Genomic DNA, 6,000 nt, shown 5'->3' with positions numbered 1-6,000 from the left:
ATTATTTTTTTAATATGTTGTTGTATTCGATTTGCCAGTATTTTGTTTAGTATTTTAGCATCTGTATTCATTAGAGATATTGGTCTGTAGTTTTCTTTCTTTGTGCCATCCTTGCCAGGTTTTGGTATGAGGGTTATGTTGGCCTCATAAAATGTGTTTGGAAGTATTGCTTCTTCTTCAATTTTTTTGGAAGACTTTGAGTAGAATAGGAACCAAGTCTTCTTTGAATGTTTGATAGAATTCACTAGTATAACCGTCTGGGCCTGGACTTTTATTTTTGGGGAGGTTTTTAATAGTTTTTTCTATTTCTTCCCTGCTGATTGGTCTGTTTAGTCTTTCTGCTTCTTCATGACTCAGTTTAGGAAGGTTGTATTGTTCTAGGAATTTATCCATTTCTTCTAGATTGTTGTATTTGGTGGCATATAGTTTTTCATAGTATTCTACAATAATTCTTTGTATATCTATGATGTCTGTGGTGATTTCTCCTCTTTCATTTTGGATTTTATTTATTTGAGTCCTGTGTCTTTTTTCCTTGGTGAGTCTTGCCAAGGGTTTGTCGATTTTGTTGATCTTTTCAAAGAACCAGCTCCTTGTTTTATTGATTTTTTCTATAGTTTTTCTGTTCTCTATTTCATTTATTTCTGCTCTGATTTTTATTATCTCCTTTCTTCGGCTGGTTTTGGGTTGTCTTTGTTCTTCTTTTTCTAGTTCCTTAAGGTGTGAAGTTAAGTGGTTTACTTCGGCTCTCTCTTGTTTGTTCATATAGGCCTGAAGTGATATGAACTTTCCTCTTATTACTGCTTTTGCTGCATCCCAGTGATTCTGATATGTCGTATTTTCATTTTCATTAGTCTGTATATATCTTTTGATCTCTGCGCTTATTTCTTCTTTGACCCATTCATTTTTTAGAAGTATGTTGTTTAGTTTCCACAATTTTGTGGGTTTTCCCCCCTCTTTTTTACAGTTGAGTTCTAGTTTCAAGGCTTTATGATCAGAGAATATGCTTGGTACAATTTCAATTTTTCTAAATTTGCTGATATTGTCTTTGTGGCCCAACATATGGTCAATTCTTGAGAATGTTCCATGTACACTATTCAAAAATGTATACTCTGTCGCTTTGGGATGAAGTGTCCTGTAGATGTCTATCATATCCAGGTATTCTAGCATTTCGTTTAAGGCCACTATATCTTTATTGATTCTCTGTTTGGATGACCGATCTAGAGCCGTCAGCGGTGTATTGAGGTCTCCAAGTATGATTGTATTTTTGTCAGTTTTTGTTTTAAGGTCAATAAGTAGCTGTCTTATATATTTTGGTGCTCCTTGGTTTGGTGCATATATATTAAGGATTGTTATGTCTTCTTGATTCAGTGTCCCCTTAATCATTATGAAATGACCATTTATGTCTCTGAGTACTTTTTCTGTCTTGTAGTCAGCATTATCAGATATGAGTATTGCTACACCTGCTTTTTTTTGGGTGTTGTTTGCTTGGAGTATTGTTTTCCAGCCTTTCACTTTGAATTTGTTTTTATCCTTGATGCTTAGATGAGTTTCTTGTAGGCAGTATACAGTTGGATTTTCTTTTTTAATCCATTCTGCTACTCTGTGTCTTTTTATTGGTAACTTTAATCCATTTACATTTAGTGTAATTATTGACACTTGTGAGTTCCCTATTGCTATTTTATAAATTGCTTTCTGTTAGTTTTGTATCTTGTTTGATTCTTCTCTTTTGTTTTTCTATCGTTTGTTTTTGTTTGTTTGTATTCCATACTTCTTTCTTCTGCTGCTACCTTTTTTAAGTCAAGTGTTTTTGTGGTGGTTTTTTCAAGGTTGGTTACCATTTAGTAATGAAAAGGGTACCTACCATATTCATTGTAGTACCCTTTCTTATGAGTATTTCTGCGCTTCATCATCCTTTGCTACTGTTAATCTTCATCTTTTCTCCCCTTTTTTTTCTTTTGTTGTCACAGTTTAAGTTTGGTTTTATTGTGTTCTTGGTGGAGCTGTTACTTGTGGTTTTGTTTTCTTTTGTTCTTTGACTCTGGTTGGAAAACCCCCTTTTGTATTTCCTGGAGTGGGGGCTTCCTGATGATAAATTCTCTCATCTTTTCTGTATTTGTGAATGTTTTTATATCTCCTTCGTACTTGAAGGATAGCTTTGATGGGTATAGTATTCATGGCTGAAAGTTTCTCTCTTTCAGGGCTTTGAATATTGGGGCCCACTCTCTTCTAGCTTGTAGAGTTTCTGCTGAGAAATCTGATGATAATCTAATAGGTCTTCCTTTATATGTTGTACTCTTTTCCCTGGCTGCCTTGAGAATTTTTTCTTTGTCATTGGTTTGTGTCATCTTCATTATGATGTGCCTTGGAGTGGGTTTGTTGGGGTTACGAAAACTTGGTGTTCTGTTTGCTTCTTGAATTTGAGGCTTTAGTTCTTTCCACAGGCTTGGGAAGTTCTCATCTATTATTTGTTTGAGTATATTCTCCATTCCATTTTCTTTCTCTTCTCCCTCTGATATACCTATTATTCTTATGTTATTCTTTCTGATGGAACCAGACAATTCCTGTAGGGCTTTCTCATTTTTTATTATTTTTGAGTCTCTTTCTTCTTCTCTCTGTTGTGCCTCAAGTTGCTTGTCTTCTATTTCACTGATCCTATCTTCTATCTGGGCTGTTCTATTAGCTAAGCTTGTTATTTTGTTTTTCAGTTTGTGAATTGAGTTTTTCATTTCTGTTTGATTTGTTTTTATAGTTTCAATTTCCTTGGTAATATATTCTTTGTGATCGTTGAGTTGTTTTCTGATTTCCCTAAATTGACTTTCTGTGTTATCTTGTATATGTCTGAGTATTTTTAAGATGTCTATTTTAAATTCTCTGTCATTTGGCTCTAAGGCTTCCAATATGTTAAATCTTTTCTCCATAGATTTTTCCACATCTATTTGTGTTACCTCTCTATCTTTTGTATCCGTAATATTCTATTTCCTTTTTCTTATTGGCATCTGAAGGTGGTCTTGTGGATAGTGTTAATTAGAATTAATAAAGAATAAAAAGGAAAAAAAAGGGAAAACACTCCACACACAAAAAAAGTAATAATTTATTATTTCCCCCTTTTTTCTTTCTTCTCCTCCCCTCCTCTCACCTCTTTTGGGAAATATCGTGATGACCTGTGAATTATATTATGCTAAATGGAACAAAAACTGCCTATAACGGAGGGCCTGATTTGGGGTGAAGAGTTCAAGGGGCAAAAAAGGGAGTAGGGACCTACTAAATGCAAAAAAAAAAAAAAAAAAGGGAGAATATCTTAGACAAGCATAAAATGATTTGCTTGTAAGTGATGGTCGACTAAGAGATATAATGAGATGGATAAGAGGGAAACAGAAAAAAGGAGAGAAAAAATAATATTTAAAGAAGAAAAAAATAAAAATAATAAGTAAAAATCTGTTGTATTAAGTGGAGCGAAGACTAAATACAATGGAAACTTTGGGTTGGGAGGAATGCTAGTGAGTTAAAAAGCAATGTATAAAGCACCCAAAATGCCACAAAAACAAACAAATAAAGGAAAACCAAGGACAAAAGCAGAAAAAAAAAAGAACAAACATAAAAAAAAAACAAAAATACTTGAGTCCCAAATTAAATAATTTGTTTGTGATTGAGGATTAACTGGGAGGAAAAGTAAAAGGAGAAAAGAAGAAATGAATAGAAAGGAAAAAATAAGAAAAAGAGAGACATGAAGGAAGAAAAAAAAGGAAAGGGAAAAAAACCAAAAAACCCAAAAAGGAAACAAAAGGGGAGAGAGTGAGAGTTAAGGGTTTTGGAGTGTAACCCTAAAGGAGAGTTAGGATGAAGAAAAGAAATAAAATGTAACACTCATGGGTAGTGTAGTTCAAGAAAAGGGTAGCATAAGATGGGCAGAGAATAAAAGGACCGAGGTGGAGGAAATACAAATAATAATAAAGGCAATAAGAAAGAAGAAAGAAACAACAACAACAAAGAATTAGTGGAACAAGTTATAAAGTCTGTGGATTTTTCTTGATTTTGAGAGGTTAACTTCTTCCTTTTTCTTTTCTCTCCCTCTTCCTGGTCAGTGACTCTGTACCCCAGGTTCTGCCCCTGTGTCACTCTTAGGTAGGGATTTGCAGTTGATGGGATTCTATGGCAATGTCATATAATTGGCTTTAGTCTCGATGGTAGTCAAGGCTTGTTGGTGTTTGCAGAGTCCAACAATGAGAGAGTTTGCTTTCCTGGAGTCTCTCCCCTAGTCTCCCCTTCCTGAATTAGCAGCCTGGTGATCCAGCTATGAGGCTGCCACTGCTTCTGTCTGGGGAGTAAGAGGCTCAAAGAGCTGGGAAATCCCCACTCTATCCTCACTCAGCGCAAGGCTCTGGGTAAGGCTCTGGCAGTCAGAACCTCCAGCGTAATCAGGTGGGGCTGGGAGTCATCTGTTGTCAAGGTGACTGTTCAGCGCCTACCATTCAGTTGGACCACTCAACCCAGGCTTTCCACACTTTGTAGCCTGTTTTGGCTGGGAAGAAGATGCACTATTCGCTGCTTACTGTATAGATCTTAATATCTGCCAAGTCCCTCTTGTTAGGTATATCCCTGAGTATGGAGGCTCTGTCAATCAGAAGTTGCCCCCGCCCCTTTAGTGAACGGCACTGAAAAATATTATGCCTCTTGTCTTGGATCGCTTAACTGGGAGAGATCTTATCAATTAGAGCCCCGTGGGTGCGCAGATTTCGTGGGTTAAGCTAATTTCAGTGATTGGATCCGCAGCTGTGCTCCAGAGAGTATTTCAGGCTGCCTGCGTGCCCCTCCTCCAACGCTTGATTGTTAGCTTGAATGGCTGGGTGAGGTGCCCCACCCACGGAGAGAATCTCCTGACTAGGAAAGACAGGTTTGGCGCCCCTCCCAGACTGCGGCACAGGGGCGCGCGCGCGGCTTCTCAGTGCACGCAGGTGGCTGGGACTCCCTGGACCGCGGCACAGGGGCGCGCGCGCGGCTTCTCAGTGCACGCCGGTAGCCGGGACTCCCTGGACCGCAGCATGGGACGCACGCGGCTTCTTAGTGCACGCCGGTAGCCGGTACTCCCCGGACTCCCGGACCGTGGCATGGGCGCGCACGTGGCTTCTTAGTGCATGCCGGTAGCCGGGACTCCCCGGACCGCAGCATGGGGCACGTGCGCGGCTTCTTAGTGCACGCCGGTAGCCGGGACTTCCCGGAATCCCCGGACCGCGGCACGGGGCGCGCGCGCAGCTTCTTAGTGCACTCCGGTGGCCAGGACTCTCTGGACCGCGGCGCGGGCAGCTGCACGTGTGGGTTGACTCACCACAGGCATATTCCCTCCTCGGCAACAGTCCTTTCGCTTTCAGTGTGTGTGTGGAACTCCGGGATGCTCCGAGGATATATTTTTCTGTTTCTAGTTGATAAATTTGTTGAGATTTTGGGGAGATATGTCGGACGCGCTGCTCACGGCGCCATTTCTGTGACATCATTTTCATGATAGCTTAATAATAACATAATATCAAAAGGCAATAATTGCTATTGCTTCTATGGTTCCCACAACATTCCTCTCTTTATCTCAAGGGATAACCTTGAAAGGAACAGAAATCTTATGAGAATGTTTTACTGAGAAAAAAGCCCAGCAACTGCCTTCAGTCACATAGACCTGTTTCAGTGACCCACCTTCAAGTCACAAAACAATTTTCTTGGCAAAACATTCTTTTCTTGTTGGCTGTGTTCCCATCCAAGGCCATGCAATGGGTTATTCCACACACCATTATGAACAGGGATCTTTTTATTTCTTTCTTTTCAATTTGGGTGACTTACCAGTACTTATTTTCTTGTGTAATTGCTCTGGGTAAGTCTTCCGGTACTAGATAGAATATAAGTGATGGGAGTGCACATCCTTGTCTTTTTCCTCATCTTAATGGAAAACTTTCAGTCATTCACCATTGAATAGTTAGCTGTGGCTTTTTATATATTGCTTTTATTATGTTGAGGTAA

Source organism: Saccopteryx leptura, chromosome 2 (genome assembly GCF_036850995.1).
Source record: "Saccopteryx leptura isolate mSacLep1 chromosome 2, mSacLep1_pri_phased_curated, whole genome shotgun sequence".
Taxonomy (NCBI): domain Eukaryota; kingdom Metazoa; phylum Chordata; class Mammalia; order Chiroptera; family Emballonuridae; genus Saccopteryx; species Saccopteryx leptura.
Note: the sequence above shows the minus strand (reverse complement) of the source record.